The sequence below is a fragment of the Mustela putorius genome, unplaced genomic scaffold, assembly GCF_011764305.1.
Source record: "Mustela putorius furo isolate JIRA1106 unplaced genomic scaffold, ASM1176430v1.1 tig00537338_pilon_pilon_pilon, whole genome shotgun sequence".
Taxonomy (NCBI): Eukaryota; Metazoa; Chordata; class Mammalia; order Carnivora; family Mustelidae; genus Mustela; species Mustela putorius.
Genome location: NW_025422460.1, coordinates 2374961 through 2400768, shown reverse-complemented (window position 1 = coordinate 2400768; position 25808 = coordinate 2374961). Strand labels below are relative to the sequence as shown.

The 25808-nt window shown below is 41.9% G+C and overlaps 1 long non-coding RNA gene across 1 annotated transcript; it reads right to left on the bottom strand.

Moving 5' to 3' along the window:
* Positions 1-12901: 12901 nt before the first annotated feature.
* Positions 12902-19618, bottom strand: LOC106004410. Its single transcript, XR_001177382.2, has 4 exons — positions 19328-19618; positions 15158-15345; positions 14448-14664; positions 12902-13092 (listed from the first exon to the last, which is right to left on the bottom strand). It is a non-coding gene; the product is annotated as an uncharacterized LOC106004410 (long non-coding RNA).
* Positions 19619-25808: the final 6190 nt, after the last annotated feature.

Genomic DNA, 25808 nt, shown 5'->3' with positions numbered 1-25808 from the left:
GCATCTGTTCCTAAGTAGCTGGTGTCTTGAAACCTGTGCAGTTTGTACTTGTTCTTTTGCAGCTGTGTCATAGCTGATAGTGTTTAACTGTAATTCGATGGCTGATTAAGCTTAAAATATGGAAGATTTCTTGGTTCATCTGCCTCTTTAAGGAGAAATGCTTTTCCCAATTGCTGATGCAGAGGGAGCAGGTGTACAAGACTGTGCCCCCAGAAACAGACTGCCCAGTTGGATGGTTCACTAAATACTGGTGGATGGAAACAAAGGACCAAAAGGAACCAAAAAGAATGAAAAGTAGAAATGAGAATACCAAAGGGACCTGTTCCCTGCCTCAAGGGGACCCCATGTCCACCTGAAAGGCTGAAAGTCTCCAGAGCCTTCTGCCACTCACCTGACCACTCAGCAAGCCTCATCCTTGGGCCATGGACACGCTCAGCAAGAGCTCGCTGGTGTCTGTGGGCATTGCTCAGCTCTCCTGAAGGTACGGAGGATCCAAGGAGCCATGGGCCACCCTCCAACAGTGCAGCCAGAGGTCAGATCAGCAGGAAAGAGCAGCAGTTACCCAGCAGTGGTCATTCACACACTCACTCACCCAAACCCATTCATTTAATGGAGATTATGCTATTTGGGGCACAGGGGCAGAGCAGTGAGCCAGAGGACACGGGGTGGGGGACGGACAGGAAATAAAACATAGACATGACTTTAGGCAGGGACAGTGCTGCAAGGAAAAGGACAATAAGAAGGACTGATTAGAGGGGCAAGGAAGGCTTCTGAGGAGTGTCATCTGAGCTAAAACGAGAATGAGGAAAAGAGCAGCAGAGGGAACAGCAAGGGCAGTTGGCCCTGAGGTGGGAATGGGCTTGGGGAGCTCAAGGATCAGAAAGGTGGCAGTGTATCCAGAGAACAGGCAGGCAGAGGGCATGGGAAGTAAGGGAGAGGGGCCAGGGGAGCCAGAGCACGAGGGCCACACTAGCATTTGGATTCCACCCTTAGAAAGGTGGGAGATGGGGACACCTGGGTGGCTCGGTTGGTTAAGTGGCTGCCTTTGGCTCAGGTCATGATCCCAGGGTCCTGTGATCAAGCTCCTCACTGGACAGGCCCAGCTTAGTGGGGAGCCTGCTTCTCCCTTTCCCTCTGCCTGCTGCTGTGCCTACTTGTGCTGTCAAATAAATAAAATCTTAAAAAAAAAAAAGAAATGTGGGAGATTCTAAGCAAGAATAGATACAACAGGGACACCTGGGTGGCTCAGTAGGTTAAGCAACTGCCTTTGGCTCAGGTCATGATCCTGGAGTCCCAGGATGGAGTCAGCATGGGGCTCCCTGCCCAGCAGGGAGTCTGCCTCTCACTCAGACCCTCCCCTCTCTCGTGCTCTCTCTCAAATTAAAAAAAAAAAAAAAAAAAAAAAGACACAACACCCTCTGGGGCTCAGGGAGCTATGAGCACCCCATTCACAGCATGTTTGCACAGTCACCCCACACCACCTCTCACCACCCCCTCCAGCTGACACCCACACCTGAACCAGCCCAGTGACCTGGGGTGCTAAGGCAGGGGTGATGGTTCATGGGGGCCAAGGGAGGGTCTGGGCTTCCCTTGATCAGACTGGCCTAATTAGTAGCATGAAGGCTACCTAAAGTGGCCTCCTCTTGTGTCTAGAGCTAAATCCCCTCCCCATTGTGACAGTGGGGACCAAGAAGGCCTTGCAGCCCTGAGGAAATCTCAGGGTCTCTCACCATGGCCCAGCCCCCAGCAGAAGCCAGAGTGGCTCTCCAGTATGCAGGACTAGTGTCATGCCTGTTTAATGATGGTCCATGTAACACGAAGGCTCCCCCACAGTTCTGCCCAAAGGGTCTCTTCCCCCAGATCTTGCTTGGGCATCTCCCTCTCAGGGCACTGGAAATGGCCCAACTGGGCCATTGTTAAGCAGTAGTGCATAACTGGAATTAACGAGTTCCTTCAAATCCAAACTTAATTCTGGAAGTGGTTTGTGAGAATCCCCAGGGAGGGCAGGGAAGCACTTGGACCACCCAGAGGAGAAGTTGGACCATTCTAGCTGGAACCTGGCCAAAAATAAATGGTGGACAGCACACCCACCTCTATATACCCCCAGACAGCAGAGCATTTGCTACTTTAACAACTAAATGTTTCTACTGTAAAATATGAGCATGTCCTCAGAATGGAGATCTACCCATACACATCATCTGACCAGCCCAAAATGACCTTATTTCTTCCTGGCCTAAGCAGAGCTCAATGAAAGAAGTCTGATTACGATTATGGTGGAATCATAATCCACTAATTCTTTTAGCATTTGCAGAACAAACAACAAGAGGCTCAGAGGTTTTCTTAGTCTGTGGAGAACACAGAACTCTTCTTGAGAGTCTGGTTTACCCAGGGTTAGAACAGGGCCACGGAGCTCACACCTGTTTTACAAAGGCTGGCTAGCCTTGGACTTTGAAAAGGAAAATGCCATTTCTTTTTTACCTTAGCTCTGGGACAGGCTTGATGCAACTCATGGGTCTGGAACAAGAGCAGCCTAGAGCACCCCAGAGAGCATTCAGGGATGCCACATTCTTGCACTTAAAGCGTCCCAGTGTGGGTCATCCAACAAGAATTACCTGAGCACCATGACCACAGAGTTGTTTACCTGCAGGGCTGCCAGCTTCTCTGCTCCTAAGGACACTTCTCTTCCACATGCTGGGGTTTATTTCGCTTCCTCTTTCCCATTAGAATAGCCAACCCACCAGTCTTCCCATCAGAGCATCTCCAACCTCTGTGCAGAATAAAGACCAGCTGTGCCCCCCTACCATGCTCCCCAACCCCAAACTGTCCAACTGTGGCCTCACCTGCAGAGGGCCTAGCAAGGTGAGCGGGCTTCTACCACCCACAGACCAGCTAAAGATATGTGAGGCTAAACCAGGAGGCACACCACCCTGCGGCTTTTCCGTTGCCCCAACATTAGCATGACCACTTAGAGGACATAAAGCGAATGGCAAGATGAACCAGGGACTGGGCCCCCTGCACATTTTGAGAGCAAAAGAAGCAGCACTCCAATGCCACACAGTCTCTACCTCAGGGGGCTGAGTCGCCACTCCACCTCCTTCTGCTGCTTCCTGAGCTCTGCCAGCAACTTCTCTGGGGGAATAGCAACTGCCGGGCCTGCTTGGCACAGCCGCTTGGAGAAGGACTGGGCAGCGGCTGGGAGTCTCCAGCTGCTACGGGTCCCAGATATTCCAGCCTCACCTCTCCCTGGGCAGGAGGTTTGGCTGGAGCTGGAGGGTGGGCCGGAGGCACCTTGGGGTCAGGAGAGGGTGGAGGAAGCCAGGAAGGAAAGTCTGGTCTCCCTGGGGAGGTGCCTGTGGGGCGGACCACTGAAAGCCCATTCCCCTGCGGGCCAGGGAGCCAGGAGAACAGAACAAAGGAGTGACAGCTGCCCCATGCATCCAGAGAGACCAGCAAAGGGGGAGCCGCTGTGGGTTGGGGGGAGGGCGCCCATTTGGCAGCAGCGAAAATGAGCATTTACTAAACTCCTAAGCTCATAAGCCCCTGGGGAAACCTGATGTTTACAGCATGTACACGGGCCAAAACTGAGCCCTACAAGGGCACAGAGAAAAGGAAACCCGTAATTACTTTGAAGGACCAAGAATAGTTACTAAAACATCTTTTTGCCAGTTATTTTCCCTGAGAGGAGAGAAATCTCAGGATTATTGATACAATTTTAAGTTATTTTCTAATCTTTTGCTATAAAAATTTCATTGTACTGAGAAATACCCAAAAATAGAAAGAAGAAACTTGGGCACCTAGGTGCCTCAGTCGGTTAAGCATCTGCCTTTGGCTCAGGTCATGACTCAGGTTCCCGGGATTGAGACCCACCATCAGGTCCTTGCTCAGTGGGGAGCCTGCTTCTCCCTCTGCCTGCTGCTCCCCCTGCTGTGCATGCCCTCTCAAATAAATAAAATCTTTAAAAAAGAGAGAGAGGGAGAAGGGAGGGAGGGAGGGAAGAAGGAAGGAAGAAAACTGCTTTGAATTTCACCACCGAAGACAGGTGCCAACAACGCTTCGATTCCTGTGCGCAGTTACTGTGTACACAGTTGTGGTCCTTTTTTTGTGTGTTGGCAATTTCACATTGTTTCTTCACAGTAGATGCCCCTGCTGCTACTACCAGAGCTGCCCGCCCGTCCAGCTCCGGGGCATCACTCACACTGTGCTGGACATAAACACTATCCCTAGGTCTCCTCCAACCTGTGCTACTTGGCGAGGAGGGTGCTGGCATTCACAGGCACTATGTATACAGCTTGTAGATTCAACTTTTGAGGATAACTGGTTATGTTTTTCTTTCTTTTTATTTATTTTTTAAAATATTTTTATTTAGTCATTTGTCAGAGAGAGAGAGCACAAGCAGGGGGAGACTTGGGGCTCCATCCCAGGACCCCAGGATCATGACCTGAGCCAAAGGGGAACACTTAACCGACTGAGCCACAGAGGCGTCCCTGGTTTTGTTTTTCAGTCAAATTTTATACCCCTTAGGGTTGAAACTGTTTACTTGATGCAACACAGCTCCCGACGGAAGCCTGGCTAGATGTACAAAAGCACTCAACTCTTTGTTGGAACCAGTGATGTTATGCTAGATTGCCATGTTGTTTAAAATAACCTGCTTCCATGTTATAAATATGCTATACACCAGAATGTAAACTCTCTGAGACAGACTCTTGCCTTGTTCACTGCTCTATCTGCTGGACCAAGAACAGGCCTCTACTCAGAGCTCAGTAAATATGAACGTCATTTTCTTCTAAGTTTCATACTCCTATGAGCTGCCTGAATGTACAATGCATATCACTTCTGTTGCTCAAGCATCTCAGATATCTTTTTGCTCATCACAGCTAGTTCTGAACTGAACTGGTATAAATAAAAAAGTTTATTTACACCTAAGAAATCCATAATATGAAGAAATCTCGATGGAAAGAATTATTTTAAAAACAGAAGATGGGAGCACCTGGGTGGCTCAGTCAGTTAAGCTGCCACCTTCAGCTCAGGTCATGATACCCATGGTATCGGGTCCTGCATTGGACTCCCTGATCACTGAGGAGTCTGCTTCTCCTTCCCCTTCTGCCCCTTCCCCCTTCATGTGCTCTCTCTCTCTCTCTCTCAGAAACTAATAAAATCTTTAAAAAACAACAAGAGAATCTGTTGGAAAATGCAACTAGTGCTCAAACTCACCTTACATTTCCAGACTTTTATAGTTGTACGCTAGTCCATGGCTGGCCCCAGGAGGGGCAGGTCTGGGGGCCCCAGAGGCAGAGTGACTTTGAGCAGCATAGACATTGTTCCATTAAATGTGCATGTGCAGGGGTGTCTGGGTGCTCAGTGGGTTAAAGCCCCTGCTTTCGGCTCAGGTCATGATCCCAGAGTCCTGGGATTGAGGCCCACATCGCATTGGGCTCTCTGCTCAGCAGGGAGCCTGCTTCCTTCTTTCTCTCTGCCTGCCTCTCTGCCTACTTGTGATTTCTGTCTGTCAAATAAATAAACAAAATCTTTAAAAACAAATAATAAATAAATGTGCAAAGGGAGGCTGGGGGCCTCTGACAAGCCCCACCCAGATAAGCCACAGCTCCTCTGTCACATCTATCAGGCTCTGGTCTGTTAGTGTGAAGTCCAAGCCTGCGGGCACAGTAGAGATCAACCACACGTTTTTTTTCCCTGGGGACACTCCAAATTGTCAACATGAACATACTCGGAGCCCAAGGATTCTGCTGGGTAGGAAACAGGTGGAAGAGACTCGTGGGAGAACAGGGGCCTCTGGTTAACATTAGTCTGAGAAGCTTAGACATGAAAGAAGTTGAAAACCCCACAGTTAAAGGCAGTGTGGCATGCTGGTTTGAAGAGCACAGACCGTGGCATCAACCACTCAGGTTCAAAGACAGTCTCCCATTTACTAACCGTATCATCTTGGGCAGTTGCCTCACTGCTCTGGGCCTCAGTCTCTTTATCTATAAATTAGACTAGATAATAATAGTACCTCCTTCATAAAGATTTGTGGGGACTAAATGAACTCATCTCTGCAAGCAGTTCTCAAACATGTTGGACTTTGTTTTACCTTCATGAAAAATACTGAGGATACCAAAGAGATTTTATTTACATCTATCAATATTTACCACACTGGAAGTGAAAATGAAACATTTTTTAATTAGCTATAATTCATTTAAAAATCAGTAAGAAAATTATGACATATTAACATAATGATGTATCTTTAGGGAAACAATTTTCCAAAACAAAAAATAATTATGGAGACATCTGTACCCAACCGCAATAAAGCAGCAGGAACCAGACAAAATATATGAAACAAAAATACATAAAACTAATGTGTTCAAGATACTGAACATCAGGCAGCCAAGGACAATGATCATTAAGAGACAGGAAACAAGCAACTGAACCTGCGATTGTCCCACCTCAGTGCTTCAAGGGCACTTCCAGGCCTTCGTCCACAGAAGAGGAAGCCAGGTGGAGGTGAGTGGACTCCCTTAGTCAAAGAAATGAAGCTGAGAGTCCAGGGGACCAGAGCAGCTAGACTTTGCAGGACTGGTACTGGAAAGGAGAAGGCTACACAAAGAGAGGTCTCCAAAGATCTCTAGGGGATCCCCCTCCAGTCTTCAACTGAGTACTGATAAGCACATGCATGTGCTCCTGGACGGAAAGAGACACCTGGAAGAATCCAGGGGAATAGTGCCTGGCACTCACATAAGGCAAAGAATAATGCCTATTTCCACCATATTCGGAAATACCAGCATAGATTATGAACTACCCAAACTGAATACAGAGCAAGAGACTGAAAAAAGTGAAGAAAATCTCAGGGACCTGTAACAATATCTCAAAAGAGTAAAATGTCAACGGTAGCAATTGTTTATGCTATGTATAATATGATTTTTTAGAGCAACCACTAAAAAAAAATCTATGCAAAGAGGTATACAAAAAAAATACTACAGATAAACCAAACTGGAATTCTAAAAGTGTTCGAGAATTACATAAGGAGGCAGGATAAAAACAAATGATCTATCAATACACACAACCTGGACATATCTCAAGGTCATTATGCCTACTGAAAAAAGCCAATCTTAATAGATTATATACTGTAACAGATTCCATTCATAAAATATCTTTGAAAGAACAAAAGTATAGAGAATGAAAACAGGTGAGTTGTTGCCAGGAACTGGAATGACTGGGACAGATAGTAAGTGTGACTATAAAAGAGTTTTTTGATTCAAGAACGTGGACTTTCTTTCCATTTATTCAAATTTTAATTTCATCGAATAATGTTTGTAGTTTTAAGCATACAAGTCTTATACTTACACTCCTTTAGACAGTTTATTCCTAAGTATTTTAGTATTTTTTATGTGATTCTAAGAGGAGTTGTTTTCTTAATTTCCTTTTGAGATTTCTCATATTTAATGTACAGAAATACATTGAAAGTTTATATATTAATCTTGTATCCTACAACTCTGCTGAACTTGTTTATTGTTTCTAGCAATTTCATAAGGGATTTCTTAAATTTTTCTACACACCAGATGTCACCTACAAATAGAGTTTTACTTCTTCCCTTCCAATCTTGAGGACTTCTATTTATTTTTCAGTCTATTTTTCCTGACTAGAACAGCCAGTACACTGCTAAATAGAAGTCTTGTTCCTAATCTTAGGCTGAAAGTAGTCTTTCTTCATTAAGTATACTAGCTGAGGGTTTTTCATAAGTCCCTTTACCATGTTGAGGAATTTCCCTTCCATTCTTGGTTGTTCGCATGTTTTATTGTGAAAGGATGTTGGATTTTGTCAAATGCTCTCCCTAAATCAGAAAGATCGAAAGATCATATCACCTTTGTCAATTTCTTTAATGATTAATGTTTATATATTATTTCAACCTTGCATTCCTGCAATAAACCCCACTTGGTCATGATGTATAAACTTTTGTGTATGTTGCTAGATTTGGTTTGCTAATATTTAGTTGAGGATTTTTGTGTATATTCACAAAAGATGTTGGTCTGTAGTTTTCTTTTTTGTGATGTTCTTCTTTTGTTTTAGAATCAAGTCCTTAATCTCATAGTATGAGGTGTTTCCTCCTTTTCCATTTTTGGAAAAGTTTGTGAAGGATTGGTGTCAGTTCTTTAAAAATTTGGCAGAATTACCTACTGAAGCCTCTGGTCCTGGTTTTCCCTTTGTGGGTAGTTTTTCCATTACGAATTTAATCTCTTTATTTGTAACAGGTCTGTTCAGGTTTTCTGTTTGTTCTTGAATTTGTTTGGGTAGTTTATTGTTTCTATGAATTTGTCCATTTTGTCTAGATTATCTACTTTGCCAGTATAGAATTGTTCATAGCATTCTCTTACAGTCTTGTTTTCCTTCTATAAGATTGATAGGAATGTCCTTTCTTTCATTTCTGATTTTATTTATTTGAGTGTTCTCTTTTTTTGTCAGTTCAGCTAAAGATTTGTTAGTTTTGTGGATTTTTCAAAGAACCAACCTTTGGTTTCATTGATATTTTTCTATTTTTTTCCTCTTCTCTATTTATTTCTACTCTAACCTATATTGTTTGCTTTCTTCTGCTTGCTTTAGACTTAGTTTATCTGTTTCTAATTTCTTAAGGTAAAAAGTTAGGTTACTGATTTGAGATCTTTCTTCTTCTTCAGTGTAGACTTTCATAGGTATAAATTGCCCTCTCAGCACTGCTTTTGCTGCATCCTGTAAACTCCTGTATGTTTGTCTTAATTTTCATTCATTTCAACATATTTTCTAATTTTTTTTTACTTTTTGACCCATTTGTTCTTTAGGAATGTGTTACTTAATTTCTACATACTTTACAAATTTCCCAAATTTCCTTCGTTATTGATTTCAGAGTTTCTGATGTCTGTAATCAAGAGTTTCTGATTTCTAATTATTGATCAGAGAACTTTGTGTAATATCCATCATCTTCAGTTTATTGAGGTTTGTTTTAATGGTCTAGCATATGATCTATCCTGGACAATGTTTCATGTGTGCATGAGAAGGATTGCACATTCTGCACTTGTTGGGTGGATTGGTCTAGAAAGGTCTCCTTCCCTTTCTTGTGTTATTGTGATATGTACTATATCCATCTACATTGTAAACTCCAAAATACATTGTTTTAATTATTACTATACATAATCTTATGTCTTTTTAAATATCTGAGATTAAACTGAATCAATTATACATTTACAGAGTTTATTATATTAACCTTCTTATTTGGCATTTCTGATTCTATTTCCTATAGATTTGAGTTACCACTTGGTGTCATTACTTTACTCCAAAAACTGCTGTGTTCCCATCTACCTCCTTTGTGCTATTATTGTCAAATAACATTTGCATAAAATGTTGACACATAGTATGTTTCTATATGTAAAAAGCCTAGCTATATAAGTATATTCATATTTCTTAGGTAATTACTTTTTAAATCTGTTAAGAGGAGAAAAAATAAGCAATTTTACTGTCTTTTGTAATTAACTGACATTGTTCTTCATGTGGATTTGAGTTATTATCTAGTGTCATTTGCTTTCAGTCTGAGGAAGTTTTAGTGTTTCTTATAAGTCAGACCTGCCAGCAATAAGTTCTTTCAGCTTCCCTTAATTTTCTCTTTATTTCTTAAAAGATAGTTTTGCTGGATATAGAATGATTGGTTGATAGGTTTTTAGTTTAAGCACTTTGAATATGTCATACCACTGTCTTTTGGGCCTCCATTGTTTTTAAAGCAGTTAGTTAGTTAGTTAGTTAGTTAGTTATTTTTAGAGAGGGAGTGAGAGAGGGGAGTGGGGACAGGGGCAAAGGGAGAGAGAATCTTAAGCAGGCTGCATGCCCAGCATGGAGCCTGACGCAGGGCTTGATCTCACAACCCTGAGATCTTGACAGGAGCTGAAATCAAGAATCAGACATTTAACCCACTGAACCACCCAGGTGCCCCTGACCTCCATTGTTTCTGATGAGCATCAGCTCTCACTCTTAATGCACTTTCCTGATATGTGATGCATTGTTTTTTTCTTGCTACTTTTATCTTTGCTGATTTTATCTTTGGGTTTCAAACCTTGTGACTATGATATGTCTGGGCATGGATCTCTTTGTGTTTGTCCTAGTTGAAGTTCATTCTTCTTGGATGTAGAGATTAATGCTTTTCATCAAATTTGGGAAATTTTTAGCCACAACTTCTAATAATTGTTATGCCCCCTCTCTCTTCTATCCATTATGCATATGTTGATACATTTAATGGTGTTTCTGATTTCTCTGAAGCTCTGATCATTTTTCTTCTTTCCCCCCACCATTTTACAGATTACATCATTACTCTGTCTTCAAACTCACTGATTCTTTCTTCTGCCAACTCAAATCTGTTGAAACTCCCAATAACTTTTTCATTTTAATTATTGTACTTCTCATCTCCAGAATTTTTATTTGGTTTTTCTTTATAATTTCTATCTCTTTGTTGATATTCTCTATTTCACGAGATATTGTCGTCAATTCTTTAAGTAGGTTTCCATTAGTTCTTCAAGAATAGTTACAATGGCTGTTTTGAAGTATGTGTCTACTAAGTCCAACATCTGAGCTCCTTCAAAATCAGTTTGTTTTGGTTGTTTTCTTGTGTATGTATCACAATTTCCTCTTTTATTGCATGTCTCAAAATTGTTTGGGTTGAGGGGCACCTGGTTGGTTCAGTCAGTTAAGCAGCTGCCTTCAGCTCAGTTCATGATCCCAGGGTCCTGGGCTTGAGCCCTGCATCAGGCTCCCTCCTCAGTGGGAGCTTGCTTCTCCCCCTCTCCTCCATGTTTGTGCTCTCTCTCGCTATCTCTGTCACTATCTGGCGCTCGCTCTCTCTCTCTCTCAAATAAATAAAATCATTTTAAAAAATTTGTTTTGGTTGAAAACTGATATTTTGGATATTATACTATCGAAACTCTGGATACAAATTCCCTACAACCCCCAGAGTTTGATGCTGTTGCTTGCTTAGTCATTTATTTATTTATTTATTTATTTAGTGACTTGCTGAACTAACTCTGTAAAGCCAATTTCTCCTTCTGATAGATTTCGTCTTGCTTTGATCTCTTAGCCTGGCTCCCTACTGGTAGATTTTGTCTTGCTTTGATCTCTTAGCCTAGCTTCCTACTGGTCATCCCCCAAGTTAATGTAGTTAATGTAAGCCATTTTGGTCAAAGAAAAGTGTGTGTGTGTGTGTGTGTGTGTGTGTGTGTGTCTTAGATTCTGCTATCACAGTTAAAGGAATTGTTTTATTTGTTGGTTGGTTGCTTGGCTAATTGGTTTTTGCCCATGTTCAGCCAGAGACCAGGGTCTTGGATTTTCCCCCTCCAATCATTCCCCAAAATGGTCAACCTTGGCCAGGCACACAGTCTTCTAGACTCCAAAGGATTTGTGTGATTTTATGTTAAAGCCCAGCTTCCTGCATCAGAGTAGCTTATTGTTCAACCAGTGTTTGGTCAGAGGTTGCACTTAAGGCCCTTGTATCAGCAAGCCTTCTCCCTGTGTTGATGGGTCTTTGAGCAGCCTGGGGAATGTTTCCAAGTCCACTCCATGTCCTGCTGTGATTTCTTCTCAGTGGGTGAATGTTCTCTATACAAACTTCCTGACACCCAGTTACTTCCTGACAGCAATCTGAGGAGCATTCATCTTGGTATCTCCTTCTCTGGTTCTCTCTGTTAAACTTCTGGTTGCTGTCATTTTGCTTGTTGCCACTATTATAATGGAGCTATAGGCACTGTCTTAATTGCTCTTCACCAAAATCTCCACAGTTCTCAACAACACCCTTAACCAGAATTTCCCACCATGTATTTCAAAATAGTCAGTCTCCCTCAGTCAGAGCTGGGAGCTCTTAATCCTTATAGCCTGACTCTCCCTTGGAGAAAATCTCTGTACCCTGCACAGGATCTAGACATGTGGACAGCAAACCACTTATCTCAGAGTAACACCTCTATAAAAGCGATCTCTAGGGTGATGGTGTTCCTGTCTTCTTGGCTTGCCCCTCCTGCTATAGAGCCTCCCCCCTACAATCCAGCAAGGTAGGGACTGAGGTCCCAGGCTCACTCAGCTGTAGTAGAACTTCTACCTGTAGTAGAACTTCTACTCTACAGGTCAAGTCTGGAAAGGGGAAGCTCTCCTTTTCTTGGGTGCCCCAAATAGAGTACCTAGAATACTGTTTCTATAAGATGGAACTGGCAGGGGAAGAATAGGCTATGACTCAGTTGCTACAGATTTCTTATTGATATTTAGAGATTTTCCTGAATAACTGTTTCCCCGCTTGCTATATGCACTTAGTATAATTTCCAGGACTTTAAATTATTGTTTTAAATAATTTTCTCCCATTAAATGGTTGTTTTGTTGTGGATTGAATCCACCTTGCCCTTTACTCCAATATTCCAGAAATAGAGCCACCTCTGTGATACCTTTTACTGACTTTTCATCTAGCAGTGTCAAATGCATAAGTTTTACTGATTCCTCAGCCATTAGATGCACCTCTCTCATTAAGGTTGCTGATAACTTACCCTTTACAGATGGTCTAACACTTTTTTTCATATCTAATATTAAAGCACTGAGAAACAAATTTTGTCTTTCAAATTATTTAAATTCTTAAATTATTTAAATCATTCAATTCCTTTTTCTTTAAATTCTGGACTAATAGTCTTAAAGTGATAATGCAACAGGGGCGCCTGGGTGGTAGAGTCAGTTAAGCATCCGACTCTTGGTTTCAGCTCAGGTTGTGATCTCATGGGTCATGAGACAGAGTGCCGTGTCAGGCTCCACACTCAGCAGACAGTCTGCTGGAGACTCCCTCTGCCCCTGCCCAGGCTTGCGCACTCACTGTCTCTCTCTCCCTCCCTCTCTCTCTCACAAATAAATAAATAAATATTTTGGAAAATGAAACTAATATAATATCATTTTCCAATTATACTCCAATTAAAAAAAAGATAATGAAAAAGAAAACTTGTATCCGATGGATCCTTGTTGGTGTGGTTCTTATAAAACCAGTTGAACCATCTCTTGGAAGGTGGTAGCAAAGGTCCGGTGGCAGGGTTCTGGAGATCAGACATCTTAAAAGAGGGATACCTAAATAGGAAAGGGAAATATTAATATAAAAGATTTTTGTAAGTAACATTCCAAGAGTTGAACCCTAAAAACATCCAATCCAATAAACTCCAAGAAGCTGGTGGAGGAAAATCTTCCAGTTATGCAGCAGCACTGCTTACTGAGTTTCTGAAAACTCCCACACTACATCTCAATGCTCCTAGTGATGTTGCTCCTAGCCTTGGTTGCCACCCAAAGCAGGCATGTGTGACCCAAGCCTTCTGCCCACTTGTCCAGGCAAATATAGCTTACAAAGGGTCTGCTGTAGTGGGGAGTCCTTCCAGGTTTATAACAAGCCACCAGACTTCAGCTCACAGGGGTTCTCCGGAGCCTTGGGAAATGGCCAGATGACCTAGAGACCCAAAACAGATCTGGGTGTCAAGCTTTGGTCTTGGTGATACCAAGTCAGGTGGGAGAGAGAGAAACTGGAAACATTCATTAGGGAGTTGGGGTCACATGTTGATGGAAACTGGAGGAATTAAAAATTTAGTAAGGACTGACAATTTGGGATAGGTAGCAGGATCCAGGCCAAAGTGCAAGTAGGTATCAAAATCGATCCTTCTACCCTGTCTGGGAAGTCAACTCAATGTCTACCAGACAAGACAGAGTTTGCATCTTCATCAGTTACCTGCAATTTACCAAAAGGTGCAAAATGGCTCAAAGACAATGAACAGCGCTAGACTCTGAATACCTAGAAGTATGTACTATGAACTGTCTTAGAATTTTCCATTGAAACAATATTTTTCCTTCTTCTCACTTTTTTAAAAAAGATTTTACTTATTTATTTGACAGACAGAGATCACAAGTAGTCAGAGAGGCAGGCAGAGAGAGAGGGGGAAGCAGGTTCCCTGCTGAGCAGAGAGCCCAGTGAGGGGATCGAACCCAGGACCCTGGGATCATGACCTGAGCTGAAGGCAGAGGCTTTAACCCACTGAGCCATCCAGGGGTCCCATCTTCTCCTCACTTTTGATCAAAAAATAATCTCAAAGAGAGATTAGTCTTGACCACAAAATAAGCCTGGTCTCATTAGATTTGACCTGGATATTGTCACAGGTACAGAAAGAATGATCATTTAGGGATGCCTGGGTAAACCAGCCAGTTAAGTGTCCAACTCTTGGCTTCAGCTCAGGTCATGATCTCAGGGTCATGAGATCATGCCCTGTGTAGGGCTCTGAGCTCAGCTTGGAGTCTGCTTGAGATTCTTTCCCCTCCCTCTCCCTCCTCTGCTCCTTCCCCCACTCACTCTTTCTCTCTCTCTCTCTCTCTCTCTCTCTCAAATAAATAAATAAAATCTATCAAAATTTATTTAAAAAAGAAAGAAAAGGACCGTCATTTACCACAGGCCTTCCTGAGTTTGCTCTGCTGCAAGTCTTCATAAGAAACCTCAGGTCATACTTCCAGAAGCTTCTGGTGCATTCGTCCAGTGCAGACCTGGAACCTCTTTTGTGAAGCAGCAGCTGAGACTCCAGTGCTCACCATGGCTGACAAAAAGTCCAAGGAGTCAGGATGAGGACAACGATCACATTAATGTGAAGGTGGCAGGACAGGATGGTTCTGTGGCACAGTTTAAGATTAAGAGAGAGACACCACTTAGTAAACTGATGAAAGCCCTACGTGGGCTCCATGCTGGATGGGGCACCTACTTAAAAAAAAAAAAAAAAGAGTAAAAATTTTAAAATAAAATAAAAGCTTCTAGAAGTGGGGCGCCTGGGTGGCTCAGTGGGTTAAAGCCTCTGCCTTCAGCTCAGGTCATGATCCCAGGGTCCTGGAATCGAGCCCCACATCGGGTTCTCTGCTCAGTGGTGAGCCTGCTTCCCCCTTTCTCTCTGACTGCCTCTCTGCCTGCTTGTGATCTCTGTCAAATAAACGAATAAAATCTTTAAAAAAAAAAAAAAAAAGAGCTTCTAGGAGCTAAGAAACCAAGAAAAGAACCTGCCACCAGATTTCATCTACAGTACCTACAGACTTAGGGGAATCTTCTCTTTTCAAGGCTTGCAAAATATCCTAAAGCTCTTGGGCCTGCCAAGAGGTGACCTTCCCTACTCACCTGCAAAGCCAGGAGACCTGTAAGCCAGGAACCAGACCAGTGTTCCAGAGTTTTGTCAGCACTAGCTCCACGAAGTCAACCTTAGCTTCTTAAAAGTGTCTTGTCATGTCTGATTAGATGCTCATCGTTTTCAAATATGGCATTCCAGACAACACTTCGGATCCATAGCTGCTATTTCCAATTACATCCTGTTAATGAGGACAGATTCTTACTGACTTTGTGACAATAACTTACATTGCTAAGATAATTAGAGTGCTCAGTAAGAGTTCTGAATCTGGAGGGGTTAGGTAGGAAAAAAAAAAGGATGTCATTTATAAATGGAAGATTTCTGTAAAATCATAGTCTACTAAATTGTTTCAAGTAGCAGATAACTTAAAAGAAAAGAGAAATGAGCTCATTATATAGGCAAAATAATTAAATACATAATTAACCCTATTTTCAAAGAACAAATGTTTTGTGGTTTTCTAGGTATCCTCTGGAAAATTCAAAGACAAGTTCAGGCACAGAAGATACCCTGATGAAGCAACATTCTCAGACAGAACATTCCAGGTTAGCTCTTGGAAATTTTATCTTATTTATTTTTATCCTTAGGATTCAATCTTGGGAAGGCAAAAATCAGAGTTACCAGATCTAAATACTTAAGATAGGAATCAAATCATGGGGTGCCTGAGAAACAATATTTTACTATTCATTTTAAAGTGATGATAAAACATTATAGCATTTTTAGAAATAAACCTTCCAGATAATATGATTGCAGGGGCACCTGGGTGGCTCAGTGGGTTAAGCCTCTGCCTTCAGCTCAGGTCATGATCCCACGGTCCTGGGATCGAACCCCGCATCGGGCTCTCTGCTCAGTAGGGAGCCTGCTTACCCTCCTCTCTCTCTCTCTCTGCCTGCCTCTCTGCCTACTTGTGATCTCTCTCTCTGTCAAATAAATAAATAAAATCTTAAAAAAAAAAAAGATAATATGATTGCAGAGAACCTTGGCCCACATTCCCAAATGAGAAACTTTGTTTTCCTAAATAATCAAAGATATATTAATCAATATAAACCAGAGAAGGCTATCCTGGTAAGATAAATCCTTTTTGTTGCCTAGGTACATTAAATAGCAGAATAAGTAATCTTGTATCTTATAGGTGAGGGCATCAGCAGTAAACCAAGGCAACAAGCCCATCAGAGTGAAAAAACTTTGCTAAGATTTTAATTTTTCAAACTTGAGTATTATAAAAATAGGTACAATTCATTTCCAAATTTTGCCTTTCATTTCATTCTTTTATATTCTGGGACAAACAGATGGGACAAACAGATGGGACAAACAGACCAACCTCAGGCTATATGTTCAGGCTGCTATAACAAAATCCCATGGGCTGAGTGACTTAGAAGCAATAGACATCTATTTTTCACAGTTCTGGAGATGGGAAGTCTGAGATCAGGGTGCCAGCACAGTATGGTGGGGGACCCCCTCTGGGTCAGAATTCTCCTATCCTCACAGGGTGCCAGTGGCTAGGAATCTCTCCGGAGCCTATTTTATTTTGTTTATTTTTTAAAGTCATGACACTAAGAGGAAACTTTTATTTTAGTGTCTTTTCAGTCCTCAACTACATATGTATATATGTGAATATGATGGGAGGGATGTGTAAAACAGGGGAAGGGGACTAAGAGTACACATACCGTGATGAGCACTGAGTAATATACAGAATTGTTGAATCACATATGGGACACCTGAAACTAATATATAATACTCTAAGTTTAAGGAAGGAAGGAAGGAAGGAAGGAAGGAAGGAAGGGGCGCCTGGGTGGCTTGTTAGTCAAGGGTCCGGCTCTTGGTTTCAGCTCAGGTCATGATCTCAGGGCCCTGGGATGGAGCCCAGCGTCAGGCGCCACACTCAGTGGGGAGTCTCCCTGAGGATTCTCTCCCTCTCCCTCTACCCCTTCCCCTGCTCTCTCTCTCTTTCTAAGAAATAAATAAATTTTAAAAGAGAATAAAAAACTGGAGTCTCCTATAAGAGCACTAACCCCATTCATGACTTAAGCACCTCCCAAAGCCCTACATCCTAATGTCCTGACCATTTTTGAAGGATTTTAGGATTTCAGTGTAAGAATGTTGGGGGTTGGGGAGGCACAGACCAGACCACAGTGGGTCCATGTGGTCAGAATTAATCTCACGGTGTTACTGATATGTTCTTGGTTTGTTGTTGTTGTTGTTTAAAGATTTTATTTATTTATTTGACAGACAGAGATCACAAGTAGGCAGAGAGGCAGGCAGAGAGAAAGAGGAAGGAAAGCAGGTTCCCCACCGAGCAGAGAGCCCGATGTGGGGCTGGATCCCAGGACCCTGAAATCATGACTCAAGCCAAAAGCAGAAGCTTAACCCACTGAGCCACCCAGGTGCCCCTTCTGAGACATTCTTAACATTAAGTGTGTTCGTGGTTGCCATTGTCAGATGAATCAGTAAGTAAGCACTTAAAGGTTTTCTTGGTTTCAATTGCCAATATAGTAAATATCAATAGTTAGAACCTCAGAGAAAGCTTTTGGGGTCCTCAGTAACCTGAAGAGTGAAGAAAGGGAACCACACCTCTTCTTTGGGACAAAACTACTGTTTTCCTTGAGAAACAGAAATTTACAGATAGTTGTGTTTCTCCAAAACTCTTTCTCTCATGTGTAATGAAAACCACATACTAGTGGTCATTTTAACCAAAGTGGCTAACTTCCGGTTCGCAGAAATAGTCGAGGGGGGATCACTGCGCTGTTACACACCAGCACTTTGCCACAGACAGACTAGCAGAACTCATGAACACAGGCAGTGCAGCTCTGTCCAGCCTCACCCCTCCCTTACACACTTCTCAAAGCCACCAAAATGAGCATGTTTGTTACAGGCCCACAGACACAGCCCTCTGGAGCAAATACAAGTAAGAAGCAAAAGAATGTAAAATTGAAATTATGCTCAGTAGCCAATGATTCAGCATTCTCTGACTTGGGAAATGATCCAGGTATCTATCTAGTGAATGGCCATTAATTAACCCAGGGTAGTATAACTCCAGGGGTTTAAATTACACAAACATCTCGGCAATTATCTTCAAATGGACCGACCAGGAAACACAATTACTGCTAAAATCAAGTTTGTCAGAATGATAATCTGACTTGGTTAAATACAAATATATATGTCTCATAATCTTAAACAGGTAGTATAAATAATGCTAGCTTATTTGATCACCAAATATGCATAAACTTAGGAAGAATATAGACAAATAGATAAAAATATAAGCTTGTATAACACTTAATGCTCAGAGAAGACACAAATGTCTTTATTAAACCAAAAATACTAAATTAGTTCGAAAATATTAGTCTCATTTGCATAAATAGTGTGAACTTGTTCTTAAAATATTTCTGAGTTAATTTCTATAAATTTTTTTCTCACTTTTTGCTGTTTTAAAGTACTAAGAATTCAGTTTCCTTAATTTCTGGGAATCTTTAACAATATTCTATTCATATAAGGTGCCTGTCAATATCTAAGCCAATCAGAACAGAGCTCCTTTAATTTAGGTGATTTTATAATCTCAATTGGCAATACCATCCAGAGATAGAAAAATATCACACATTCACACAGTGAGAAGTAAAGGTCTTTCTGAATTGCAGAGACATATATCAATAGGCAGACAGACACAGACAGATTTCTCATAGCTCCATTTCTAAAATTTCAGCCCTGGGGGCACCCGAGTGGCTCAGTTGGTTAAACATCTGCCTTCAGCTCAGGTCATGATCTCAGGGTCCTGGGATCGAGCCCCGCGTCAGGCTCCCTGCTCAGCTGCTTCTCCCACTCCCACTCCCCTTGCTTGTGTTCCTTCTCTTGCTATCTCTCTCTGCCAAATAAATAAAATCTTTAAAAATAAATAAATTAAATAACATTTCAGCCCTGGTCAACAGTAAATACAGGTTAACGGAATTCACTGCTCCATGTCAAGAACTGTTCTCTTCCCAGTGGCTTTGAATCCTTAACTGATTTCAGCTCAAAGCAGACAAACAGAAAACAGTAACAAACAAGATTCACTGTCATCTTTAACACAACAAAGATAACATCTCTATAACATAAATGGTCAGACCATGAAACCAAAAGAAGCCAGCTCCAGAAATCAAGTGAGCACTCAAAAAGAATCAAAATAGAATCCTTACCATGCTATTGAGTTATACAAGTTCAGGGCGCAGGACCAGAAGTCGGACATAGCATTGATTTCAGACCACCAGCCAGGAACAGAGAGGCTCATCACATGGGTGAGGTAATTAGGGATCCCACCACAAGCTTTGCTCCTATACAAGTCACAGCATCAAAACTATCAAAGATAAAATCCACATGGGGTGTCTGAGTGGCTCACTTGGTTAAGTGTCTGCCTTCAGCTCAGGTCATGATCCCAGCATCCTGGGATGGAGTCCCACAATGAGCTCCTTGTTCAGCGGGGAGCCTGCTTCTCCCTCTGCCTCTGCTTGCAGCTTCCCTGCTTATGCTTTCTCTCTAACAAATAAATAAAAATCTAAAAAAAAAAAAAGATAAAATGCACCAACAATTAAGGAAATGGTGTTACACAGAATATTGCAGTAGGGAGAATGCTCATTAATGAAGAATATCTCAAAAAGGAAGGAGTCTGGCATTTTATACAGGCAGGTAGACAAAGGGTCATGAGGGATGAAAGGTGGAGGTGAGCCCTATCTCAGAGTATGTGAGGATAGGGTGGTCTCTTACCAGAACATGAAGTCAGGGGAATTTCTCAACTGTCACTGCTTTCCGGGAGCACAGGGCACAGATAAAGTTCAGTGTGGTATGTATCTAGGTCAGTTTCATATCTTCCACTCTTCTCATATTTTCATTGCTAAGTTATAGTTTTGCCCAGTTCTATGGAGCAATCCCTCACTTTCATGAGTCCAAAAACTCTGTGACATGTCAGTTTCCTCTTTTTCAGCCTCTTTAAATGTAGATGGTATAACTGTGGGTTGAGGAAGCAAGTCTTCTAATCTATTTTTAAGCCAAAAATCCATCTTAAAATATTAAAAAAAAAAAATAGGTGCCTGGGTGGCTCAGTTGGTTGAGCATCTGCCTTGGGCTCAGGTCATAATTTGAGGGTCCTGGGATGGAGTCCCGCTTCTCCCTCTCTCTCTGCCACTCCCCAACTTGTGCACTCGCATGGGTGCATGCACTCTCTAGCAAATAAATAAAATGTTTAAAAACAAACATATATATATTAAAAATAATAGGGGCACCTGGGTGGCTCAGTGGGTTAAAGCCTCTGAATTCGGCTCAGGTCATGATCTCAGGGTCCTGGGATTGAGCCCCGAATTGGGCTCTCTGCTCAGCAGGGAACCTGCTTCCTCTTCTCTCTGTCTGCCTCTCTGCCTACTTGTGATCTCTGTCTGTCAAATAAATAAATAAATAAATCTTTAAATTAAGTAAATAAATAAATAAATATTAATATAAATGAATTTTATTTACCTTAGAATAAAATTTTAAATGCTAAAATAGTAACAGTTTGAGATTTTAAAAAAAAGTAGATGTAGACCTAGTTGCAGTGATCAAAGAAGAAAAATATATCAAAGGCATCAAAATTGGCAAGAAGGAACCAAAACTATCACTATTTGTAGATGACATGATAGTGTATATAGAAAACTCTAAAGACTCCACCAAAATAAAACTATTAGAACTGACAAATGAATTCAATAAGGTTGCAGGATATAAAGTAACATATACAGAAATCTATTGCATTTCTATACACTCATAATGAAGTAGCAGAAAGAGAAATTAAGAAAACAATCACATTTACAATTGTACCCAAAAGAATAAAACACCTAAAAAGATAAATAAAATACCTGGGAATAATATTTTTTTAGTATATGTGCTGCCAAAGCCAGCACAAGGGAATAATTTTTTTTTAAGATTTTATTTATTTATTTATTTGAAAGACAGAGCGCACAAGCAGGAAGGGTGGCAGGCAGAGGGAAAGAGAGAAGCAGGCCCCCCACCAAGCAGAGAGCCCGACTTGGGGCTCGATAGCAGGACCCTGGGATCATGACCTGAGCCGAAGCAGAGGCTTAACCCACTGAGCCACCCAGGCAAGTCCCCACACCAGGAATAAATTTAACCAGGAATGTGAAAGACCTCTCCTTTGAAAACTTGTAAGACATCGATGAAAGAAATTGAAGATGACATAAATAAATGGAAAGATATTCCATGTTCATGGACTGGAAGAACAAATATTGTTAAAATGCCCGTACTGCCCAAAGCAATCTACAGATCCAGTGTAATCCCTGCCAAAATATCAATAGCATTTTTAACAGAAATAGAACAAAAAAATCCTAAAATTGATATGGAACCACAAAAGACCCCAAATAGTGAAAGCAATCTTGAGAAAGATAAAACTAGAGGTATCACAATCCCAGACTTCAAGAGATACTACAAAGTTACAGTAATCAAACAAGCATGGTACTGGCACAAAAATACACACACATAGATCAATGGAACCAAACAGTGTCCAGAAATAAACCCATGTTTATATGGTCAATTACTCTATAACAAAGGAGGCAAGAATATACAATGGGATGATGTCAGTCTTTTCAATAAATGGTGTTGGGAAAACTGGACAGCTACATGCAAAAAAATGAACCCAGACCATTTCCTTACACCATGCACAAAAGTAAACCCAAACTGGATTAAAGACTGAAATGTGATCTAAAAAAAATTTAAAAAGACTGAAATGTGAGACCATAAAACTCCTAGAAGAAAACATAGGCAGTAATCTCTTGGACATCAACCTTAGCAACATATTTATAGATATGTGCACTCAAGCAAGGGAAATAAAAGAAAAAATAAACTATTCAAACTACAACAAAATAAAAAGCTTTTGCACAGTGAAGGAAACCATGAACAAAATGAAAAGGCAAAACTACTGAATGGGAGAAGGCATTTGCAAATCATACGTTGGTAAGTGGCTAATATCCAAAATATTTAATATATAAAGAAGTTATATGACTCAACACCATAAACACAAACAATCTGATTTAAAAAGAAGCAGAGGGGGCACCTGGGTGGTGCAGTCAGTTAAGCGTCTGACTCTTGATCTCTGTTCGGGTCTAGTCTAAGGGTCCTAGCCTTAGGGTCTAGTCAAGCTCCACATGGGTTCCCTGCTCAGCACAGAATCTGCTTGAGACTCTTTCTCTTTCTCCCTCTCCTGTTCCTACTGTTCACTCTCTCTTAAATAAATCTTTAAAAAAAAATAGGCAGAGGACCTGAATAGCCATATTCCAAAGAAGACACACAGCTGGCCAACAGACACATAAAGAGATGCACAATGTCTCTAAGCAGCCGGGAAACCACAATGAGATACTACCTCACACCTGCCAGAATGGCTAATATTAAAACAAACAAACAAACAAACCCAGGAAATAACAAATGTTGGCAAGGATGTGGAAAAAGGGAACTTTTGTGCACTGTTGTTGGGAATGTAGAGTTGCAGCTGCTGTGGAAAACAGTATGGAGGTTCCTCAAAAAATTAAGAATAGAAATACCATGTGATCCAGTAATGCCACTAACAAGTATTTATCCAAAGAAAACAAAAACACTAACTTGAAAAGCAATATGCACCCCTATATTTACTTCAGGATCATGTACAATAGCCAGAATACGGAAGCAACCCAAGTGTCTACCAACAGATGAATGGATAAAGAAGATGTGATATATAGGGATGCCTGGGTGGCTCAGTTGGTTAAGCTGCTGCCTTCAGCCCAGGTCATGATCCCAGGATCTTGGATTGAGTCCTGCATCAGGCTCCTTGCTCAGTGGGGAGCCTGCTTCTCTCTCTGCCTCTGCCTGCCTCTCTGCCTGCTTGTGCTCTCTCTGAAAAATAAATAAATAAAATCTTAAAAAAAAAAAAAGATGTGGTATATAGACAATGGAACATTACTCAGACATCAAAAGAATGAAATCTTGCCTTTTGCAACACATGGATGGACCCAGAGGGTATTATGGTAAGTAAAATAAATCAGAGAAAGACAAATATATGATTTCACTTGTATATGTAATCTAGAAAAGAAAACCAACCAACACACACACTCTTAAAATACAGAGAACAAACTGATGGTTGCCAGAGGGGAGGTGGATGAGAGAACTGATGAAATAGATAAAGGGGATTAAAAGGTATAAACTTTCAAGTTATAAAATAACGAAGTTGTGGAGATGAAAAGTACAACATAGGGAATATAGACCTAATAAGCAATAAAAGGAATGTACATAAATAAGTGTGCGGGGGGAGGGTGTCGGGGTGGCTCAGTGGGTTAAGCATCCAACTCTTTATTTCTGCTCAGGTCATGATTTCAGGATCCTGGAATCAAGTTCTGGATCAGGCCCCATGCTCAGCGGGGAATTTGGTTCCCCTCTCTCCTTCTGCCCCTCCCCCAGCTCATGCACTCTCTTCTCTCTATGAAATAAATAAATCTTTAGGGAAAAAAAAGAAGTGTGTGGGATACCATTTTTTTTTTTAAGATTTTATTTATTTATTTGCCAGAGAGAGAAAGAGCAAGCGAGCCCAGGCAGGCAGAGTGGCAGCAGAGGCAGAGGGAGAAGCAGGCTTTCCACCAAGCAAGGAGCCCGATGTGGGACTCAATCCCAGGACGCTGGGATCAGGACCTGAGCTGGAGGCAGCTGCTTAACCAACTGAGCCACCCAGGCGTCCCTGGGATATCATTTTTACGGAAAAGTCCCACCACTAAGACCGCACTCCCTACTGTCTATTTCATTTCATTTTTCTTCATAGTGAAACCAACTTCCAACATACTATATGTATTATTTAACATATTATACATTTTCTAGTTTCTATTTGTTTATTATGAGCTTCTCTCTACTAGAATATAAATTCCTTGAAGGCAGAGATTATGATGACTGATAATTCTCAGAACTTAGACTGACACTGCACTACAGTAGGCTCTCAGTAAATTTTTTAAAAAATTTTTATTTGACATTTTTTAAAAACATATTTATTTGACAGGCAGAGATCACAAGTAAGCAGAGAGGCAGGCAGTGGAGGGAGGGAAACAGGCTCTCCACTGAGCAGTCTGGGGCTCAATCCCAGACCCAGGGATCATGACCTGAGCTGAAGGCAGGGGCTTTAACCCACTGAGTCACCCAGGTGCGCCTCGGTAAATATTTTTTGACTGAGTATCAGACTGTCAAAACTTAATAGAATGATACTACCTTGTGTTGGTGAGGTTTTAAAGAAATGGACAGTGTCATAAACCATTTTGTAGATGAACTGATGAATTTTCTGCTGGACAGATTTGTTGTACATAAAAAATGTAAAATGTATAAACTTCTGAAAAAAATAATAATATTGCCAAATAAGAAGACAACGTATACTTTTTTTTTTAATTTACTTATTTGTCAGAGAGAGAGAGAGAGAGACAGATGCAGGCTCCACACTGAGCAAGGAGCCTGACATGGGATTTGAACCCAGGACTGGATCCCAAGACCCTAAGCCGAAGGCAGACACTTAATTGACTGAGACATCCAGGCGTCCAGACAATGTGTACTTCTAAAAACAGCAAGTTCAATACACAAGATCTGCTATGTTCACTGTCTGGCCAATAGAAATGCCTCCCCAGTTTAGCTTGTGTGTTTCCACTCAGCCAGCGCCCACTTCACTGCTCCCAGGTCCCCCCACAAGGATGTCAGTGCCCCAGGCAACCCCCACCCCTCGACCCCACAGGCAACAGCGCAGACACCCTTAGGTTAAGGAGGCCAAACACCACAAGGCCTTGCTCAACAGTGAGAAATCCCATGTGAGGTCCTTCAGTTATGCCCTGACCAAGGGAATGCCTGTGTGAGATGGCCTGTTTCCTTGGCTTCCCCGAGGAAGCTTAAGGAGACAAACCAAAGGCAAGGTCTGGGGGCAGGCAGCAGCGTCTGCCGAGCTAAGTGCACAGCACCCTCAGATGGGATGCTCAGCTAGAGCCCCCTTGTGGGGGGAGCAAGCCGCAAGCCAGACATTCAGCCTTTCCCCAACCCACCAATGTCTGTAGCCATACCAGGTCATGACAACCAAAATGCCCCCAAGTGTTTCCAGCATGCCCAAGCTGCCCCATCCAAAACAGCAGCTGACGGCCACTTGCAGCTACTATAAATATAGTATGATCATATTTATGTAAGGAGATAGAAATTAAAATACATTATGAAGTAATACTATATTTTATGTATTACCACAAAAATATGTGTAAATCATAACATATTATGAATAATGAATTAAGATTAAAAATTCAGTTTCCCAGTCTCACCAGCAGATTTCCAGGCACTCAGAGCTACACGTGGTGTTTCAGCAGCTCTGAACTGGACAGCACAGGTCTGGAGCATTTCCACAATTACAGCATGAGGTCTATGAACAACATACCCCTAGTGGCTCTGCTGCCCCCAGCTGCGGGCCACCAGGATGGATCGGCAAGTCCCCTGCCCCACTGCCTGGGGGATGTGAACAGGGCCAGACCCTTGGCTCTGAACAGTGACCTGCAGATGGTGGTATGGCCCAGTGACGCTGTGCAACGCACCTCTTGTGTCACACAGCCTTGTGTCTAACCAACGCAAGGTCCCCAGAAAATCCAACACAAGCTAGACAGAGTATTGGGG